At 36.3% G+C, this 23,586-nt stretch overlaps 1 protein-coding gene across 5 annotated transcripts in view; it reads left to right on the forward strand.

Annotated features, from left to right (window-relative positions):
• Positions 1-23,586, forward strand: part of LOC136039977 (uncharacterized) — a 152,268-nt gene that overhangs the window by 107,223 nt on the left and 21,459 nt on the right. The window lies entirely within an intron of this gene.

Consider the following 23,586-nt stretch of genomic DNA (forward strand, 5'->3'; position numbering starts at 1 on the left):
TCGAAGCTATGAGTTCGTACTGCATAAGCTTCAGATAGTTCACGACTTGTGATCTTGCATAATTCCACGGCTTGGCCAAAGTATACACAGTTCTTCGAAAAATCAAAGCGTGGAGCTGAAGATCTGGTCGGGGGGCTGCAACCGGTTCTTTCTGCTCAAGTTTCCTTTGAGCGTTCTTGTCTCTGTCGATCCGACGTCTGTCACAGAAGTTACGACGACACGCGGTATGGATTCATTTCCAGTCGTCACAGATATGCTACTACCTCTTTCTTTGCCTGCGTTATTCACGGCATCGGCTCTTTTCTCGGATAATACGGCAGTGTTTTCACCGGGTTTGATGCTGCTTTGGCATATCGGGTTAGCGGATCCCAGTTTATTTTTTTTTGTCTTTTCTTTGTGGAGGTAAATAAAACGGCACAAACTTTGTATATAGGCTTGAACACGCCAATCATCTAGCAAGTAATATGGTAGATGGCTCCACTTACTAGATCACCCAAAGAATGACACTAAGGAATGAAAATCACAAACTGGAGGGGGAGTCTGGAATGCTGGTTTGAAATTAGACTGTTCGAGACTCATATTATAAGGCACCATTCCTAGCTTGTTAGGAAATGGTGAATCAACTGACAAATGATTAAAATTACTAGTTCATGTAGGTCAACTTTCACAGCCGACTTAGGTAATATGCGGTACTTGACCACGTAAAATCAAGTTTTTAACTTCATTCGCCGCCATTGATTCCCAAAGGAAACAACCAAATAATGCAACTACCTCTTAATTTCGAGTTTTGCCCCCCCCCCGCTCTTTAAGGGTATAAATGCGCATTATGGTGCGGAAAAAAGGAAAATCTGAATTCAGATTTGGAGTCAGCATACTTGATTTGATAGGAAACGACTATTTAACTCAAAAATATTTATAAACACAAAAGTCAGGGTTTTCCCCTCATTTTTCCCCTTCAAGGGCAAATTTGGGATACTTGTGCAAGGGGGATTCGGGGGGATTTTTTTTGTGTGATTAAACTGATTTTTCTGAACATTTTGGTGTAAAAAAAAATTCTGTTGCAATTTCCCCAAGGTTTGACCATTTGTTTCCGTATCTTTCCTCCACTAATAGCTCAAAGGGAGTTCGCAAGTTTTTCTGCACAAGAGAAGATTTTGACTAGTTAAAGAGATAAATTATAGTTTTTACTTTGTACCTAGTTTTAAGACGAAAAAACTTTTTAGCTATAGCTAATTAGTTTTACTTATTTATTTTTGCAGTTCAACCCGACAATATCAGCAAAAATATGGTACAGCCCTAAGAACTTCATCAAACAGTAAGGAGCGACCCGGCTCAATAGTAACCGAAACTCTAAAAAATGGAACTTTGGTATCAATAGGTACATCAAAAGAATTGCATTTTTATGATGATTTGAATTATATCAGTTTCATTAAGTTTAGTCCCACCCACCAAAATTTACGAGCCTGAGAGAATTTGACTTATTTTTATACCAATAGTTACATCAAAAGAATCGCATTTTATTGCTGATTTTAAATATATAAGTTTCATCAAAATCAGTTATACCCATCAAAAGTTACGAGCCTGAGAATATTTGCCTCATTTTAGAAAATAGGGCGGAAACCCCCCCCCCCCAAAAGTCATACAATCATAACGAAAATCACACCATCATATTCAGCGTATCAGAGAACCTTATTGTAGAAGTTTCAAGCTCCTATCTACAAAAACGTGGAATTTCGCATTTTTTGCCAGAAGACAGATCACGGATGCGTGTTTATTTGTTTTTTTTTTGTTTTTTTGTTGTTTTTTTCCCCAGGGGTGATCGTATCGACTGAGTGGTCCTCGAATGTCGCGAGAGGTCTCATTCTAACGGACATTAAAAGTTCTAGTGCCCTTTTTAAGTGACCAAACAAATTGAAGGGCACCTAGGCCCCCTGCCACGCTCATTTTTTCCCAAAAGTCACCGGATCAAAATTCTGAGATAGCCATTTTATTCAGCATAGTCGAAAAATCTAATAACCATGTCTTTAGGGACGACTTACTCCCCCGCAGTCCCCGTGGGAGGGGCTGCAAGTTACAAACTTTGACCTGTGTTTACATATAGTAATGGTTACTGGGAAGTGTACAGACGTTTTCAGGGGATTTTTTTGTTTAGGGGGGAGATTTGAGCGGGGATTACTTGGGAGGATATTTTCATGGAGAAACTTGTCATGGGGGAAGAGAATTAAAATGAAGGGGGCGCAGGGTTTCCTAGCATTATTTGAAAAAACAATGAAAAAATAAATATCAAAAGTTTTTGAGCAGCATTAAAACTTAAAACGAACAAAAATTATTACGCATATGAGAGGTTTACCTCCTCGTTATACCTCACTCTTTACGCTAAAGTATTTTTCGTAATTTCAACTATTTATTCTACGACCTTTGTGATTCAGAGGTCATTCTTAAGGAGTTGGGACAAAATTTAAGCTTTAGGGTAAAGAGCGAGGTATCGACGATACAAAAACATACGAATATAGAAGTTCGTTACGTAAATTAATTCGTAAGTTACATATATTTTTTACCAATGAAAACGTTTGTAAAAAATTAAAAGTTCTAGTTGCTTTTTTAAGTAAGCAAAAAATTGGAGGGCAACTAGGCCTCTTCCCTCGCTCCTTTTTCTCAAAATCTTCCGATTAATTGCAATTAATTAATATGCAAATTTTGTTTTAATTATTTATGTGCGGAGAGCCAAGATCAAAACATGCATTAATTCAAAAACGCCCAGAAATTAAATAAAAAAACGAAGTTTTTTTAAATGAAAGTAAGGAGCAAATTAAAACTTAAACGAACATAAATTACTTCGTTTATGAAAGGGGCTTTTCCTCCTCAACGGCCCACTCTTTACGCTAAAGTTTCTTACTGTTTTAAAAATAGATTTAAGAGAAAGAGTCAAACTTTAGCGCAAAGAGCGGGCCGTTGAGGAGGAAAAGCCCCTTTCATATACGGAGTAATTTCTGTTCGTTTTAAGTTTTAATGTTGCTTCTTACTTTCATTTAAAAAAACTTCATTTTTTTAAATTTAATTTAATATCAAGAACCGAACTTGAACACTGTCCACCTTAATTTTAACAAATGTTTTGAACACTGAATCACAGTGAAAGCAGGCAAATTGTCGGGACTGAGTGACAAACTGTCAACTGAAATATCTGAAATACCTGAAATATCTGAAATAACTGAAATATCAAACTGTGTATCTGAAACCCGGGATATAGCCTCCATAGAGGGAACATCCTTTTAACCCCAAAAGAACTGGTTACACATTTTGTCCTGATTCTCATCGACAAGTGACTGGTTCATAAACACATTCATGTCCTCTTTGCATTTGTTAATCGTCTATGCCTGAGCTTGGACAACATTTTTTATTGCTAGAAGTTCTGATTCCACAATTGCAAGCTCGTGATCTATTGCACTAATTTTGTTTTCTGCACTAATGTAGTAAGGAGCGACCCGGCTCAATAGTAACCAAAGCTCTAGAAAAGGAATTTTGATACCAATAGCTACATCAAAAGAATCGCATTTTAATGCTGATTTTAAATATATAAGTTCCATCGAGTTTAGTCTTACCCATCAAAAGTTACAAGACTGAGAAAATTTGCCTTATTTTAGAAAATTGGGGAAAACAACCCTTAAAAGTCTAAGAATCTTAACGAAAGTAACACCATCGCGTTCAGCGTATCAGAAAACCCTACTGTAGAAGTTTCAAGCTCCTATCTATAAAAATGTGGTCCCTCCTAAAATGTGCTCCCTCCTCAACGCCCCGCTCTTTACGCTAAAGATTTTTACTGTTCTAAAAAGTAGAGTTGAGAGAAAGAGTCAAACTTTAGCGTAAAGAGCGGGACGTTGAGGAGGGAGCAGCCCCTTTCATATACGAAGAAACTTCTGTTCGTTTTAAGTTTTAATGTCGCTCCTTATTTTCAGTTAAAAAAAAACTTGTTTTTTTAAATCCAGTTTTGTTTTCATGTATATATATATATATATATATATATATATATATATATATATATATATATATATATATATATATATATATATATATATATATATATATATATATATATATATATATATATATATATATATATATATATATATATATATATACTATATATATATATATATATATATATATATATATATATTTATATATATATAACTATATATATATAAATTATTATATATCTATATATATATATTAACAAAGCTCTTATATTTTTCATTGAAAAACTAATTTGAAAGAATTAATTATTAATACTATTAAAGACCACTACAGTAATGAATTTTAACCAACATTTTTGTTAACCACTGAATGGCTGAGAGCCCTTTTTTAATGTTATATTTATTTTACTATAATATCGTATGAGTAGTTCTAATAAAGTAAGTAAGCTATAGTATTTTTAAGCTAATTAAGTCAGCAAAGTAAGTATACACAATCGATGGCGTGACCAACAGATACAGCTTACTTAATCAGCTAAAATGGAAATGGCCATCGGTTGCTAGAGAGGATGCTGCTAGATTAAGTTCTTGCACGCACTACCATAATACTTTAATTGGAAGCTGTTATATTTATTGTACCGCATTCAGAAATTTGCAGATGTATATGTAGACAGTATCACTATCGGTACGTGATCCATTCCATACGGAAGTCCAAAGTAGATAAAAAGAAATTAACTCCATAATTTCTTTATGCACCAATTATATATTAACAGTTTACAAATGGACTGTAGCTTGAAATCGGTGTATTTATTATTAACGGACTGAAGAACGGAGTGAAGTTTGTTCGAGGAATCTTGTGTTGTCAACATTTACTAGATGGGCTTCCAACCGAACTTGACAGGAAGTAAGAGCTATTGTCACTGTTGTGTCTTTGCAGTGTCAAAGCATAACGTGATCTTTGCGGGAGAGGAGAATAGGCCACTAAATTTTAGTTAGCAGGACACCTACCGGAAGGAATACTCATTTCTCGGCTAAACCTAATGGAAACTTATTGTGTCCTAGTCATAGGCGTTATTGAGAGGCGGGGGAGGGGCGTGAAGGGGGCAGATACCTTACCAGAAATAATTAGAGAAACATTAAAATTTATTAAGGAAACATAAAACTGATAATTGGTTAGAAACTGGTGCATATGCGGCCAGGTCCATTTTTTTTTTTATCAAAACGTAAAAGTAGATTAGGTTAAGTAGTACATATTAAATTAACTTTTTCCTAAATTAAATTCGAAGCGGTAAAAACCGTGATAGGGCTAGTTTTTCTTGAAGTTTCATAGGGTAAGGTCAGTGTTGAGAAATACATGCGTGCCATATTCGGGTGCCGAGAATCTGTCGCTGGTTAGCTTTTACAATCAGACGAGTGCGGAAGTAGGGCTATGGGCTTAATTTTCTCCTTTGTTTGATGTGTGTTTTTTGTTTATTAGGTACTGTTGGAATTAACCGAGTTTTACTAAATGGTAACTTTTCTTTGTTACCACTTGAAGAAAAATGTGCTATTGAAAACTTATGCATCACCCACGCCACCTTTACTCTTTTATCGCTTGGTTTTGCATCCGTTATAAAATTATTTCCCAAAATTATTCCAAAATAATCTCCCAAAGGGATTGGCTCCAAAGTGTCATAGAAACAAAAGATTTATCAGGCTTGTTTCAGGTACGAATGAACCCAAAGAGACGGCGGAGGCAAATGATGGTTTCCAGGTCAAACTTCTGTTCAAATTGCAGTCTCATTATTTTTTTTTGAGGACTCGGTTTGACAGATTCAGTCTTAGTATGTACCTTATGCATCTATGGACAAATGAATTCAAAGCCTGAATTCTGGATACTTTTATCCATCCTATTTCGTATCCGTATAGGAGAGTGGAGCAAAGAGGACTTTCACTTCTAGGGAGATTGCCCTATTTTAGGGAGATATCACCCCTTTTGGGGAAACTTATTTTGAATTTAGGGATAAAGGGAAATCTGGGGTAAAGTAAGGATTTTCAAGGAAATATGAAGGTTTCAAGAATTCCTAAAATAAGTAATTCGATCAAAAGTTTGTTGACAAGTGGCTTCAGTTACCAATGTTTTAAAATTGGATAGATAAAACTGTCAGACAAGTCAAATAAAATACTTATGTGCCATACTGTAGGTTCTGTTTCAAAAATTAATATTGTTGGAAATCAGAGATGAGCAGGCTTTCTCTTACCAAGCAGCATATAAAAGCAAGCAATGAAATTGGGACGAAGGTCGGTAGTGGCAGCATTTTTGACTGTAGGCAGTAATTCCAAAGAAATTGTACAGCACATCTGTATATTTTTGGCAGAACATAATCTGCTATTACGTCTTGCAGACAGCTTGATCCCTCTCCTGAGAAAATTATTTCCCAAAGATCAGGCTCTAGCACGAATCACTCTCGGTAATCAGAAAGCTACAAACATTTTACGACAGAATTTTCCTTTGGTAACACAACCAATTAGTTGAGTTCCTCAAAGCTACTTTTTCTCTGAGATAATTGATAAGACTTGTGCTGATTGATAAGATTGTACTGTTGACAAGCAACTAGCTATCAGAGTTTTAGTTTTTAGTGAGAAAAATCTTAAACCTCATGTCGAAGCATTGGAGATGGTTAAGTGAAGTGATAGATCGGCTGAGGGTCTGACTACCTGCATCAAACAAGTCATTGAAAAAGAAGTCGATTCTCTCACAAAAGATTGTTGGATTTTGTGTGGATATTACTAACAACATGTTTGGAGGCAATAGATCTGCTTCGACGCTAATGAAAACATGGAGCCCTATGTCATGAATGCGAAATGCTCATGCCATCTTATTCACTTATGTTCGTCATATGCTTGCTTGTCACTTCCCAAGAAACTAGAAGACTTGGCACCAAATATCCATGCCCACTTTTCCGGAAGTGCTTCCAGGCGAGATAAGTATGCTGAATTTCAGAAGCTATTTCAATGGAAAGCATTCTCAATTCTTACACCAGGACAGACCCATTGGTTGTCCCTTCAGGCCTGCATAAGGAGGCTTATTGAGCATCGGGTTGTTCTAACTCAATATTTTACAGAAGCCAGGTTTGACGACACAACTGCCACCAATGACCATATCTTGTAAACATTGCAAAGCAAGTTGACAAAGCCATACCTTGAACTCAGGGACTACTCTCTCGGCCCTTCCAACGGATTTAACAGAGTTTTCCAATCTGAGCTTCCACTTCTTCCCTCCCTAAAGGCCACTGTCAACAAACTTGTGAATGATATTGCGTCTAACTTCATGAAACTGGACTGTATTCGCAGTGTTGGTTTGTTTACTGAAATGGATCTTTACCTTTCAAGTGAGTACCTGCCTTTAGACCAAACATATGTGGAATAACTGCAACCAATTCAATACAAGAATTCGTAGATGCTCAGAAGCCAAGTGATAATATTCATCTCTTCTACCAGTCTTGTCGAAAATACTATATAGTTTTATAACTTTTATAATAGTTTTATGACTCTTTGAAGCTCGAAGACGAAATTTATGAAACTTTGGCTTTGATTGAACCAAGAAATGCAAGAAATTTGAAGCCAAAATCTCTAAAGCTACTATTTGCGAGATTTCCTGTTCTAAGAGAAAAGTGTTGCCTCTAGAAAACAAACGTAGAACTGAGGTCACAGGAAATGACTGAGGTCACTGAGCTTAATTTGGTGCCCAAGTTCAATACCTGTCAGTTTAACAATACTGGATGAAGATATATAGTCCGAAGACTCTCAGTGGCCAAATCAAGTACCCAGAGTTGCGGAAGTGCATATCACTGATGTTCTCTTCACCTTTCAGCAATGTACCAGCTCAGCATATATTTAATCTCCTGAAACTGATTAGAACAGATATCCAAAATAGTATCGAGAATGTCGCACGAGTCTCACTTATTCGAATCAATTGCTGGTTGAAAAACGAAGATAAAACTTCATCAACTGTCAGCATACCGAAAGCTGTCGCTGGTTTCAAGACGGAGACAAACGTTACTTACGATGAAGCGCGGAGATGACACTTAATTAACTTTTTTATGGGTTCTAGGTAGTGTGAAAGATGTTATATATATCATTATTTGGAGTAAAAAAATAATAACAATTTGATGCTGCGCTATTTTTTTTTCGTGTAGATTGTATGGAAATGTAAGGCAAATAATTCCTTTTTTCCAAGGAGAAAAATAGGAATAAATACAATAATAGCAGTCCATGCAGTTTGAAATTCTATGTTTTTAAGCTGTGTGAAAATAATCTTGGGAAATAATTTTACAATGGATGCCAAACACCAAGCGGCAACAAAGTAAAGGTGGCGTAGGCCAGGGTTAAGTTTTTAGTTCCACATTTCCACGGCATCCAACGTGTATGGCAATACATAATAATACATAATAAAAATATAAGAATATAAAAGTTTGTTACGTAAGTTAATTTTTAAGTTAAGTATATTTTTACTGATAAAAACGTTCGTTAAAAATTAAAAGTTTTAGTTGCCTTTTTAAGTAACCAAAAAATTGCAGGGCAACAGGGCTCCTTCCCCACCCCTTATTTCTCAAAATCGTCTGATCAAAACTAAGAGAAAGCCATTTAGCCAAAAAAATAATTAAAATACAAATTTCATTTTAATAATTTATGTGCGGAGAGCCAAAATCAAACATGCATTAATTCAAAAATGTTCAGAAATTAAATAAAAAAAACTTTTTTTTAACTGAAAGTAAGGAGGGAGATTAAAACTTAAAACGAACAGAAATTACTCCGTATTTGAAATGGGTTGTCCCCTCCGCAATCCCTCGCTCTTTACACTAAAGTTTAACTCTTTGCCACAGTTCTACTTTTTAAAACAATTAAACTCAAGGTAGGCACAGCCTATTGACTTGCCTTATTGCCTCTCATTTGAAGACGAAATCAGGATGAGTCCTCATATTACGTGCCTTAAAAATTAGGAGCTCTTTCATTTTTAATACGTTAAAACTTACAAGCCATGCATTTGCCCACACCTCAATTCTCTCCAGGACAGCCTGAAGCTCCTTGTGGGGTTTACTAATATCTTCGTCTTTTGCAGTTGCTGTTTTTGTAGTCGTGTCATCAGCAAAGTAGTGATGTTTCTTCACATGGTTGTTCCCTATGTCGTTTGTGAACACTTAAAAAAGAGTTGGTCCAAGAATGCTTCCTTGGAGTACTCCTTATAAGACTGACTGTTCTTTTAATATGAAGCCATCGAGGAAAACTTGCAAGAATCGTTGACAAAGAAAGTCTACAAACACCTCAATTAGTCAACCATTAATTTCATAGGCTTTCAGTTGACAAAGAAGTTCCTTGTGTCTTACACGATCAAAAGTTCTTGCGATGTCAAAGGAGAGAAGGTGAATATGGTGCCTCTGAGAAAGGAGCTCAGCCTACTCTTGATACTGTGAAATCAGTCTAATGTAGACTATTTTCTGCGAAAAGCGTATTGCTTTTCTGCCAACAACAAGACGTGACTCAAGGTTTTGGTAAAGGGTCCTATTAATGACGCTTTCATAAACTTCACTTACGCAGGACAGCAGAGTTATTGGACGATACGATCCTACAATAGTAAGGTTGGACTCCACCTTTGGAACAAGGACCATATAAGCAGTTTTTCAAGCTTTTGGGAATGATCCCGCCGCAAAGCATACAGAGAGGTGAGAGTACCAGCAAGTTCAGGGAAACATCTTTTAAGGAAGAGATTGGGAAACATGTAACGTTGACGATTTTTGCATCGATTCGTGGCGGAAAGGGGGGAGGGGAGACTCCGTCTTCATTAAGCTGAGAGACCTTTGGAAAGGCTTGTGCAAGAGCATCTGCCTTTTCCTAGCCTGACTGGATTATCGTCCCTTCAACAGGAAGCGAGGGAATTGATGTTGATTTATCAATATATATCGACGCGGGAGATACCGCTTTGCAGGGGCACTTTTTAGTTTGGCTGCAAACTTGTGTTTGTAATCGGCTCTAGCTTGACGTGCACCTTTAATAGAATCGTTTCGATTTCTAATAAAAACACCCCGATCCTCGTCGGATTCAGTCGAACGCCATTTCTTCTGAGCCTTTTTTCTGCCCCTGGTTGCCTTTCTACAGCCAGCATTGAACCAAGGCTTGTCTCGAGATGAGACTTTTACAGTTGTTGATGGGACATTTATTCGTAAAATGCCACTGCTATATCTGGGACTTTTTTTTAAAACTTGCTCCTTAATATAAGAAAAGTCGATAATAAAAGAAAAGCCGATAAGAAAAATCTTGTCGGCTTTGCCGATAAGAAGTTTCGAACACCATCACAGTCTGTGCGGTGATACTACCTGATGATCCACTCGTGATTTACAGATGGAGGTATTTTGAGATTTCCATGAGCTATAGCTGCAATATGGTCATTCGTAGTGAAGCAGTATTGTCACAATCATTTCCAACCAACAACATTAGAAACATGGGAGAGGGCTCATTTCAGCTTCAATGAGATTATTAAGAGTCAAAAGTGATTCAAGGGCAACCAGACTGCCTATTGACACGAAAGAAGAAAACTAATGCACTGTGCCAAGATCCAGGCTGCAAGATATTCAAATATTGGAAATAAGATTTAGAACGATGAACGAAAGCGACTGTGAATATCTCTCATTTTACCACTTTTCAACCTCTTCAACTTTTCAACTTTTCAACTCGTACAAGGAGAACTTAGACTTCTGATACAATTGCTCTATGGCTTCAACTAGATAGAAATGGGCATTCAAAGTAGGCCTACTGAAAATCGAAGTTTCAGAATTTTTCCCACTCCTCCTTTTCCTTCTATTTTTCCCGAACCACACTCTGTCTAATTGAGAAATTTTGTTGGGTTTTTATTTGCTATTTCCTGAGCATTGGTTGAAAAGTATTTTCTAACAATTTGTTAAATATCAACCATTAGTATAAAGGCGTATTTTTGCTACATAAATCAGACAAACGTTCCAAAATAAAAACAATAGACACAAGCACAATAATGGATAGCGGTACTGAAAAATAAATAAAACGCCGACTTTCAATGCTGACTTACAACTCTGTCTATTAGTGTTTATTACCTATGTTATGAAAATGATATATAATTAACATAATATCCCAGATTTAAATTTCAAAAACATTATAGTGCGTGTTTAGCTTCAAAATCACCCATGTATGTTATCAAATGAAATCTGATTGTTGATTTCCTCATATGGTTCAGGATTATGAATTTCAACAGAATGGTGGTCTGTGTTTCTTATGGTCTACAGATTCGGAATACTAAGCCATGTGTGGGATTCCAAAATTTGTACTTGTCTCTTCTGGTACTGAATAAATACGCTTCTAATAATAACCGTATTTTCTATAAGCCAGATAAATTTATGATTAGCACCCACATATGTCTAATCAAAGAAATCGACTATCAAAATCGAATCAAATATACATGATAATATACATGAATCAAATTTAAGTCTAGTACTTCTAGTTTCGAAAAATGATTGTACTCTGAGAAATAGGTGGGGTCATAGATGGATTCAGGAGGCTAAGTACATTTCCCTTGAAAATTCCTCCTGTGAAAAATTTCCCCAGTTGAAAATCCCCCCAGAAAAATCCCCTCGGAAAAATTCCCTTGGCCATTCTCCCCTTTTATCGGTAATCCCTCCCCCGATGGACAATGCCACCAGATAATTATCACCGGCAATTCTCCCTCTCCGTGGAACATTCCCTGCAAGAAAAGTTTCCCCCCATAAAAAAATTGAGAAGCCGAAGAGAAAGTATGTCAAACAAAATCATGAAGAAAAGAAGAAATTTAGAAAATTCTACTTATATTCCAAAATATAGGCAGAAGGCATGGCGCAGAATATCCCATAGTATTTATCTTTTTATTTTTATTTATTTTTATTCTTTTTCATGCTTTATTGACTTATGATCGGAAGGTAACATAAAGGTTAAAGAAAATAAGTTTAAAATGGGAAATTAGCCGCAACTGTAGACAGATTCTTATTTTCTCTTAAGACGAACATAAATGATTACGTATATGAGGGGCTCACCCCCTCCTCAATGCCTCGTTTTCTGCGTTAAAGTTCGAATTTTATTCCAATTCTTTAAGAATGGCCCCTGAATCATAAAGGACGTTTAATCAGAATAAATAGCTCTTTTGAAAGTAAAAGAAAAAAACTGTAGCGTAAAGGGCGAGGTATTGACGAGGGGGTGAACCCCCTCATATACGTAATAATTTCTCTTCGGTTTAAGTTTTAATGTTGCTCCTTGCTTTCAGTTCAAAAAAATAGTTATTTTATTTAATTTCTGATCGTTTTTTTTAATGCTGGGAAATTTGGCCCCCTTCATGGAAAGTTCCTCCATGGAAAGGTCCTCCTATGTGACCCCCCTCCCCTGACCTCCCCCACCAGAAAAAATTCCTCATTAAAACGTCCATATACTTCCCAATAACAAATGCACTGTGTAAACAATGGTGAAAGTTCATAATTTGCAGCTCTTCCCCGGGGGACTCTGGGGGATTAAGTCATCCTCAAATACATAGTTATTAGATTTTTAGACTGTGCTGGATAAAATGGCTATTTCAAAATTTTGATCATTTGACTTTGGAAAAATGAGCATGGGATTGGCCGTCCGATTTTTCTGGTTGCTTAAAATGGGCACTAGAAATTTTTATTTCCCTTTGGATAGGCCCTCCCGCAGTATTCTAGGACCATTGAGCCGATACGATTGTCCCTGAGAAAATAAAATAAAGTAAAAATAAACACACATTTGTGATCTTTCTTCTGGCAAAAAAAAACAACAAAATTCCACACTTTTGCAAATAGGGGCTTGAAACCTCTACAGTAGGGTTCTCTGATACGCTGAATCTGATGATGTAATTTTCATTAAGATTCTATGACTCTTATGGGTAGTTTTCCCATTTTTTTTGAAATTAGGACAAATTTTCTCAGGCTCGTAAATTATGATGGGTAACACTTAACTTGTGAAACTTATACATTGGAAATCAGAATAAAAATTTGATTCTTTTGATGTATCTATTGGCATCAACATTCTGTTTTTTTAAGTATCGGTTTCTATTGAGCTGGGTCACTCTTTGCTTACAGTTCGTTAACACGAACTGCTTTTAAAAGATTCAATATACCCCCTTTCCCAAAAAATACTATACGTAAACAATAGGTGAATACTACTCCTTACAACCCTTACCCTAAGGGCCGTGGAGGGGATGTTATCACTAAGACCATAGTTGCTCGACCTTTCAACTATGCTGAACAAGATGGATAACCCAAAATTTTACTGGATATCTTCGGGGGAAAAGATTTGTACGGGGGGGGGTCTCGTTGCCCTCCCTACTTACAGTCCGTTATCACGAACTGTTTGCTTAAGATCAGAAGAAACAAATTCCTAAGATAATTGAAACTCAAAGCGACTAGAAATTACTATTAAAGAATAAAAAAAAAACATGCATTAAATAAACAATCGGTTGCAATAAAATATACAAAAGGTGCTAATAGAAATTAATTAATAAATCTTAAAATGAGTAAAAATTAAACCTGATATGCAAATCAAACTGAGAACAAACAGAGATCACTACAAATAAGAGTTTGGTTACTATCCCCCTCCCTAACTGTAAAAGTCAAAAGCTATTGTCTCATTTGACTTCAATGAAGACAAATTATAACAAAAATAGTTTCTTTTGTACTTAATACAACATTGAAAATAAAAACAAAAATTACAGTGAAATAAAATCTTGAACTGATGAGCTTTCAACAATTTATATATTATATATCAGACATTCTGTTTAATTTTATTAGTTTTTTTCCAAGACTGTTCAAGACACAGTTTTCAGTAAAGCACCAACGACACAGTAGGCTTCAGAATTTTACAGTTAGGGAAGGGGCGGTAACACAAATCTTGTTTGTAGTTTTTGTGTGTTCGTTTTGAGCTTAATTTGCACATACAGTTGATGTTTTACTCGTTTTTACATTTATTTATTAATTTCTATTAGTACCTGTTTTTTATGCAATTTCTGTTCGTTTTGGGTTTAATTTGCTTTTAATAATAACAAAGAATAAAGGTTTTTCCACTGAAAATAAGGAGTGACACTAAAACTTCAAATGAACAGAAATTATTACGTATATCAGGAGGTCCCCTCCTCAATTCCTCAATCTTCACGATAAAGTTTTTTAGTACTTTTAACAAAGCATCTTATTTTTCTAATTTACCGACCCTTGTTTTTCTGGAGTCGTTCTTAAAGAAACTCAACAAAAGTCAAACTTTTGCGTAAAAAGTGAAGTTTTGAGGAGGGGGAAATCCCCTCATATACGTAATAGTTTCTGTTCGTTTTAAGTTTTAATGTTACTCCTTACTCTCAGTAGAAAAACTCGTTTTTTTATATTTAATTTCTGATCGCTTTTCTAATAATGCAGGAAAATCCGACTTCCCTCCACGAAGATCCTCTAGACAATTAAATCTCAATAAAAACTTACCCCGGAAAATTGCCATTAGTATGTTCACATGTAAAATTGACTTAACAAAGAGAAAATAAGACAAAGAAAAGGAATTTCGTATAGAAATTCTGATAAATTCTCCCAGTGCAAATTTTTCCCTGAAAAAGACACCCTCCAAAAGCTTCATTCCATATGAAATATTCTCCCTGTGGAAAATCCCACAGCAAAAAATTAACCCCCCTAACCGAAAAATGTATGCTCACTTCCCAATAAAAATAACATACGTAAACAATAGGCAAATTTCATAATTTAGACTTTTTCCAGGGGCTGTGGGGCTCAAGTTATCTCTAAAGACATAGTTATTGAACCTTTCAACTATGAACAAGATGGCTCTCTCAAAATCTTGATCAATCAACTTAGGTGAAAAATGCGCGTGGGAGGGAGCTGGCTGCCCTGAAATGAGCCTTCTCCCGATATTCTAGGACCACTTGTTCGATAGATAAGTGGTCTATTTGCTAAGAAAAAAAATTTCCAGCATAAAACCTTCACATTTAAACAATCTTAACCAACTTCATCTTTTGCATTCCAAGAATAATGTGTCTTTTTTTTTCTAAAATTGACGATTCTTATTTTGATTCTCAAAACAAAACCCTTCCCTATTCAAGAATCCTTTTATTTTCCAAGAAATTTTACTTTTCCAAACCTCTAGAAACCTTAGGGTCTAAGATTTTCGAACTAATCCCTTTATATTCCTAGAATCACAGCTTTTTCTATGACCCTGGCCCTTCATAGCCTGGATCTATACTCCTCCTACCCCCTAAAAAAATATTAACGATAATTTAGTCCAAAACTTATGGGAACCCACCCCTTCCCTCCATGGCATGACCTCTTCCTGCCAAAAAAAAATAACGATATTTTATTCTAAGCTTACAAGAGCTGAACCTTGACCCTCTAAGGCCAAGCCCCCCATCGCCTCTCCAAAAATCTAAAGATATTTATATATTTTCCCTGGCCTATGGCTTGAATCCACCCCCCCCCCCAAAAAAAAAAAAGATTAACTATATTTTATTCCATTGGCCTACTTATATGAGCTGACCCATGGCCCAAACACCACCCCCCCCCCCCAAAAAAAAGGAATTACTAATGACATTTTATTCCAAAACTTAGGGGAGCTAATCACTGGCTTTCCATGGCCTGACCCGCCTAAAAAAAGATTAAAAGATATTTACTCCAAAGCCTATGGGAGCTGACCCCTGGCCCTCTATGCCCTCCCACTAAAGAGTAATTGACGGTATTTCATTCCGAAGCTTGTGGAAGCTGACCCCTGGCACTCATTGGTCTGACCCCCACAAAAAAATAAGTACCAGTAATATTCTATTCCGAAACTTAAGGGAGTTGACCTCTGGTCCTCCATGGCCCAACCCCCTCGCAAAAAATTATTGACGATAGTTTATTCCAAATACTTACGGGAGCTGAGCCTTGGTGCTTTATTGCTTGATCTTCACCCTCCCCCATTAATATGAACTGCTATTATCCTTTCCCCTACTCCCCAAAACCTAGTTATTACATTTGTATTGCTACAAAATCAAGGAAAGGCAAAGTAAAAAGTTACGGGAATTTTTGAAAAATATCTATTAAATGTAAACTGAATCAAGGTGAAACACATGTCAGGTGGTTTGTGTAGGTCTAAAATTTAAATAGGCCTTTGAAAGGTAAAAAAGTTTGATTTGATCGATATATGGACCTATGTGGACGATCAGGTGTTGGCCTGTTTTATGTAAAAGAAAAAGCAATGTGCTCAGAGATTTAGACGTTATGTAGTATATCAGAGGCAACTCTATAGCGTTGCCTATAGTAAAGGCCATAAGGCATCAGTGTTTTATTACTTATTTGTTTATTTTTTCCAGAGACATTTCATATGGAATGGGTGGTCGTGTGAAATTCGGAGGGGGGGGTCTGTTTGATTGAAAATTAAAAGTGCTAATACCCTTTTAAGAGTCAAAAGCGATCGAAGGGTAATTTACCCCCATGCCAATTTTTCCCCAAATGCAGCCGATAAAAAATTCTAGGATAGCCATTTTGTTATAAATAGTTCAAAGTTCAAATAAATATGTAAAAGAAAAAGCAATGTGCTCAGAGATTTAGACGTTATGTAGTATATCAGAGGCAACTCTATAGCGTTGCCTATAGTAAAGGCCATAAGGCATCAGTGTTTTATTACTTATTTGTTTATTTTTTCCAAAGACATTTCATATGGAATGGGTGGTCGTGTGAAATTCGGAGGGGGGGGTCTGTTTGATTGAAAATTAAAAGTGCTAATACCCTTTTAAGAGTCAAAAGCGATCGAAAGGTAATTTACCCCCATGCCAATTTTTCCCCAAATGCAGCCGAAAAAAAATTCTAGGATAGCCATTTTGTTATAAATAGTTCAAAGTTCAAATAAATAAAAAACTCCAGGGGTGACACAACCCCTTTAGAGCCCGGGAAAAGATGTTGTAACCCATGCCCCGATGACTTATGAAATAGTTCAAAAATCAGAATAGCCCGACACCCCAATTACTTACGATATTTGCTTTCTAACGATACTTTATTAATGATATTACTAACTTACTAACGATATTTACCTCCAAAACTTAAGGGACCTGAGCTTTGACCCCCCTTTCGTGCCCCCCTCCCTAAAAAAATTAAAATGACTTATTAACGATAATTATTAAAAACTTTATGGGGGCTGACCCTTAGACCTCCCTCCATAGCCCGATCCCGTCCCACAAAATAATGATCGTTAAAAATATTTTATTCCAAAAATAATGGGTGGTGACCCCTTTAAAATTTATCAATTTTAAATATTAATTATTTACAGCACCCCAAATACGTCAGAAAAACCTTGATATTCGGAAACCAGTGACAACTCAGGTTTCCTTTCTGACACAATCAAAGGACTTTGAGAAAATGATGGACATTATGCATGAAACTCGTAGCTCAGTCTAATCAATTGAACAGCGATTTATTGTAATAGAAAATAGAATAAAAATAATTGAATTGGAGTAAACAGCCTTACTGTCTGAATTCTCCGGGTTAAAGTTTTGTATAAATGCTGTAGAAAGTGATGTTTCTTTGTTGAAAATGGAATTTAACCTGCAGTAAGAAGTAAAGTATTTTAAAGAAAAGACCATGTGTATGTCTGATAGGCTAATGGCTACAGAGTATCAGCCTAACAAAAATAATATGGTCTTATGGAAGGCAGCCTGTGAGGATGAAGATCAAGCTCGAGATATATATGGATGGACTAAATTTACCAGTGATACCTTATTTTTCAGTAGTCAAACAGTTCGTGGTAACGAACTGTAGTAAGGAGCGACCCGGCTCAATAGTAACCAAAACTCTAAAAAATTGAATTTTGATATCAATAGCTACATCAAAAGAATTGCATTTTAATGCTGATTTTAAATATGTAAGTTTCATCAAGTTTAGTCTTACCCATCAAAAGTTACGAGCCTGAGAAAATTTGCCTTATTTAAGAAAATAGGGAGAAACACCCCCTAAAAGTCGTAGGATCTTAACGAAAATGACACCATCAGATTCAGTGTATCAGAGAACCCTACTATAGAAGTTTCAAGCTCCTATCTACAAAAATGCGGAATTTTGTATTTTTTGTCAGAAGACAAATCACGGGTGCGTGTTTATTTGTTTGTTTGTTTTTTTTTGTTTTTTTTTCCCAGGGGTCATCGTATCGACCAAGTGGTCCTAGAATGTCGCAAGAGGGCTCATTCTAACGGAAATGAAAAGTTCTAGTGCCCTTTTTAAGTGACCAAAAAAATTGGAGGGCATCTAGGCCCCCTCCCACGCTCATTTTTTTCCCAAAGTCAACGGATCAAAATTTTGAGATAGCCATTTTGTTCAGCATAGTCGAAAACCATCATAACTATGTCTTTGGGGATGACTTACTCCCCCACAATCCCTAGGGGAGGGGCTGCAAGTTACAAACTTTGACCAGTGTTTACATATAGTAATGGTTATTGGGAAGTGTACAGAGGTTTTCAGGGGGATTTTATTTTGTTTGGGGGTGGGGCTGAGGAGAGGGGGCTATGTTGGAGGATCTTTCCTTGGAGGAATCTGTCATGGGGGAAGAAAAATTCAATGAAAAGGGCGCAGGGTTCTCTAGCATTACTATAAAAAAAACAATGAAAAATAAACATGAAAACGTTTTTTCAAATGAAAGGAAGAAGTAGCATTGAAACTTAAAACGAACAGAGATAATTACGCATATGAGGGGTTCTAAAAATACTTTAGCATAAAGAGCGAGGTACTTAGGAGGAGATAATACCTTGCTCTTTATGCTAAAGTATTTTTAGTAACTTCAACTATTTATTCTAAGGCCTTTCTGATTCAGGGGTCATTCTTAAAGAATTGGGACAAAATTTACGATTTAGTGTAAAGAGCGATGTATTAACGAGGGTACAGACCCCCTCGTATACATAATAAAAATATAAGGTTATGAAAGTTTGTTACGTATGTTAATTCTTAAGTTACGTGTATTTTTTACTAATAAAAACGTTCATTAAAAATTAAAAGTTCTAGTTGCCTTTTTAAGTAACCGAAAAATTGGAGGGGGACTAGGCCTCCTTCTCCGCCCCTTATTTCTCAAAATCGTCTGATCAAAACTAAGAGAAAGCCATTTAGCCGAAAAAAGAATTAATATACAAGTTTCATTTTAATAATTTATGTGCGGAGAGCCAAAACCAAACATGCATTAATTCAAAAACGTTCAGAAATTAAATAAAAAAAACTAATTTTTTTAGCTGAAAGTAAGGAGCGACATTAAAACTTAAAACGAACAGAAATTACTCCGTATATGAAATGAGTTGTCCCCTCCGCAATCCCTCGCTCTTTACGCTAAAGCTTTAAATTGTTTTAAAAAGTAGAATTGTGGCAGAGTCAAACTTTAGCATAAAGAGCGAGGGTTTGCGGAGGGGACAACTCATTTCATATACGGAGTAATTTCTGTTCGTTTTAAGTTTTAATGTCGCTCCTTACTTTCAGCTAAAAAAATTAGTTTTTTTTATTTAATTACACAAAAGAAAGATAAGAAATATTTTAAGGTTAATGTAAAAAAAAACGGGTAAACAAGATTGAAATACTTAAAAATGGGAAGAAGCTTAAAGGAAGAAAGATAGCAAACCAGGTAAACATTTATGTGAGTGATGATGCCCCGTTTTCTGTGAGAGAGGCAAGAATGCTACTGAGATTTTCACAAATGAACCGTCAAGGTATATTTTTAAGGAGAATTTACTACCCTTGTATTTTGATAAGGGCCGTTTTGGGCTAGACGTTTTTCATTTGAATGGTCAGGGACTGATTCTGCGCATAATTTCTATTGGAACTAATGAATACATGTCTTTTAGGGGATAACTTTAACTGAAACATGGTTACAAGATAATAACTCGCATTTACTAGATATCCCTGGTTACTTTTAAGTAAGGAATCAAGAGTATTACCAACACTGAGACCTAGCAGTTTATATTTAGGCTGAGTATAAGGCTTCAATAAGAGAAGATCTTACAGCATAGAGAGAGAAGTTTGCGAGTGTTTCGTTCTGTATGTTACTAGAGAGAATTTGAACTTTTGCATTGATGTAGTATATAGACCTCCACAGAGCCTGCTCCATGACTTTATGGACCTATTTGAAAAAAAAAAACAATGAGTCTCCTGATTAACTTGGGAGTGGGGGACTTTAATATCAACCTTATAGATCAGTCATCTGCTAGCACTGAATTTATTAATTGAAGTCTATCTGATGAGTTTCATCCTTGTATTAATATCTCCACAAGAATTATGGGAACATCAGTTAAGCTTCTGGATAAAATCCTTTCTAAAGTGCCTTTAAGTCTTCCCAGGGTCCTTATCACCGATGTATCCGACCACTTTGGAGTTTTAGCTAGATTTAGAACTGCAACAAAGTAGGTTAAAGGCAAAAAATCTATGATTCCAGTGATCAAGAAAAATATAATGGTAAAACTTAAAATTGATATAGAAAAGATAGATTGGTATGAGGTTCTAAGCGAAGTTCAGGACGCAAGTGTGAGGTTTGTTGTGTTTTATGAAAAGTTGCTAAGTTTGATAAGTCAAATAGTCACACTGAAACCGTTCAATAGAAAACATTCAAGAAAAAACCTTGGATTAGTCTTGTGATTTTGAAGCAAATATATGTAAGATATGAATTGTTTGGAGGTCAAATAATTATCCCGACACAAGAAAATAAGCAATTATATAAAATTTATCCAAATAGATTGAATACAATTTTAAGAAATGAGAAAAAGAAATATTTTGAGAAAAGTTTTAAGGAGGTTGGAGGTTGCCCTAAGGAAACCTAGAAGCTAATAAAAGCAGTTATTGGATTAAAAATATATAGTGTACCTGATGAATTAGTTAGCCCAATTGGGGAGACCCAAAAAATTAACGATATTTTAGTTTATTTTCCCTGGCCTCTACGGCCTGAACTCACCCTCACCCCAAAAAATGACTAACGATATTTTATTCCATTATTTATGGGAGCTATCCCCTGAGCCTCAATGGCCTGACCCACCCCTCAAAAAATTAAAGATATTTTATTCCAAAACTTCTGGGAGTTCATCACTGGCCCTCCATTCCCCCCTCACGAAAGAATTATTGACGATGTTTTATTCTGAAACTTTTGGGAGCTTAACCTTGGCACTTAGTGGCCCGACCTCAACGAGATTTTATTACAAACCGCATGGGGGCTGAACCCTGGTCCCTTTTTGCTCAACCCTCCCCCTCCCTCATTAATACTACTATTATCCTTTCCGCCAGTTCCCAAAACCTAGTTATAACATTTCATATCTACAAAATCAAGGAAAGGCGAATATTTCTCCAAAGTAAAATGTTATAGGTTATAACGCTTCAATGTTTCATCATGTATTTATTAAGTTTTTTTCCAGAGGCATTTCATACGGAAGAGGTGGTCCTATAAACTTCTTAGGTGGGGGGGGGGTAATTTGATTGGGAATCAAAAGTTCTATTGCACTTTTTAAGAGTCAAGAGCAATTGGAGGGCAACTTGACCACCACACCCATTTTTCCCCAAATGCAGCCGATAAAAATTCTAAGACAGCCCTTTTGTTAGAAACAGTTCAAAGTTCAAATAACAAAACCTCCCGGGTTGACCCCCCCCCCCAAGAGCCTAGGAACAACTTTTGTGATTCATTCCCCGGGGGCGTATAAGGTTTTTACTGAAGGGTTTCTAAAATCGTTCAAAAATCAGATAAGCCTTCCTCCCCCCTTATTTACAACACTTATTTACTTATTTAAAATATTTTATTGACAATATTACTAATTTACTATAAGTATTTCATTCCAAAACTTAAGGGAGCTGACTCTTGGCTTTCCTTCCACGGCCCAGCCCCAATCCCTACCCAAAAAAGCTTTTTAACGATATTATTCCAAACCATATTGGTTTGGAGCTGGCCCTTGGACCTCCCTCAGTGGCCAGACCCCACCCCCCCCCCCCAAAAAAAAAATACGATATTTTATTCTAAAAATTATAAGATCTTACCCCTCACACTCCATGGTCCGACCTCCACCAGAAAAAAAACTTGTTAACGATGTTTTATTCCAAAACCCATGGAAGCCGACCCCCTGGGTCTCTATAGCCCGACCCCCCCCCAAAAAAAAATGAAAAGCTACGATATTTTATTCCAAAACTTATGGAAGCTAGACCCTGGCCCTTTGTGGCCGGAGTTTCTCCCTCCCCCAAAAAAACTTAATTAGGTTTTACTCTAAAATTATTGGGAGCTAATCCCTGGCTCTTTAAGCCCTTAAACCCCTCCCCCAAAAAAGGAGATTATTAAAAATGTTTTATTCCAAAACTTATAGGAGCTGATCCCCGACCCTCCATATCCTGATCCCCCCCCCCACAAAAAAATACTAACGATATCTATTCCAAAATTTATAAGAGCTTACCCATGGTCCTTTAAAGCCACAAAACTCCTCCTCCTCCCCAAAAAAATGTTAACACTAATCTACTTTAAAACTTATGAGAGCTGATTCCTGTCCCTCCATGCCCACCCCACGAAAGGAATTATTAATGATATTTTATTCCAAAATCTGGATGAAATGGCTCTTGACCGTCCTTGGCTTGAATACCCCTCCTCCAAGCAAAATTATTAACGACATTTTATTCCAAAACTATGGGAGCTGCCACCTGACCCTCCATGTAGTAAAGGCCACAAGGAATCAGTTTCTTTTAATTTATTTATTCATTTTTTCCGGAGGCATTTCATACGGAATGAGTGGTCGTAAAAATTTCGGAGGGGGGCGTTTGATCGAGAATTGAAAGTTCCAGTGCCCTTTTAAGAGTCAAAAGTTATCGGAAGGAAATTCACACCCCTCCCCACCACCCGACTGTTTTCCCCAAAAGATAGCCATCTTGTTAGAAATAGTTCAAACTTCAAATAACAAAAACTCCGGGGTTGACACAACCCCACCAAAGCCTGGGGCAAGGTGTTGTAAGCTATGCCCGGGGATATATAAAATAGTTCGAAAATCAGATTAGCCTGAACCCCCCCCCCCCAAGTTGTTCTTACGATACTTTATTAACGATATTACTAACCACCTTAAAATATTGGTCGTTGCCCTCTAGATTACAAGAAAACAAAGAAAGACTGCTATGCTAAACAAAATGTGTAAATCTGAGGGAGAATAGCAAACGATAAGTTAAAATGAATATAAGGTTAAACTCAGTATTTGTGAGCAAGTCATGCAAATAGCCTGCCATCTAAATTTGTTTTTCCCTCTTCTGTCTGCCGTTTTCCAAAATTTGTCTCTCCGGTCTTGTGCCAAGAGATGCTATCTGCAATGTTTATGGGTGAGTGTGTTGATGGTAACAGTCCGGAAAGGCGAAACTATACACTTTTTGGAACTAAGAGCTGTTGTAAATTTTTCCTCTCTTGTTAAATGTGTTAACATTTTTATCAGATTTTCATTTTTATATATAATTAGGTGGTCAAAAAAGGTATTTCAAAACAGCAAAGTTGTTGATTAGATTTTAACGCAATATTAGGAGACAGCTCTTTGTTATTCTGCAGTAAAAAGAAAAAAAGAAATTCTATAAAATTGTTTTATTACTGCTATAAG

Source organism: Artemia franciscana, chromosome 20 (genome assembly GCF_032884065.1).
Source record: "Artemia franciscana chromosome 20, ASM3288406v1, whole genome shotgun sequence".
Taxonomy (NCBI): domain Eukaryota; kingdom Metazoa; phylum Arthropoda; class Branchiopoda; order Anostraca; family Artemiidae; genus Artemia; species Artemia franciscana.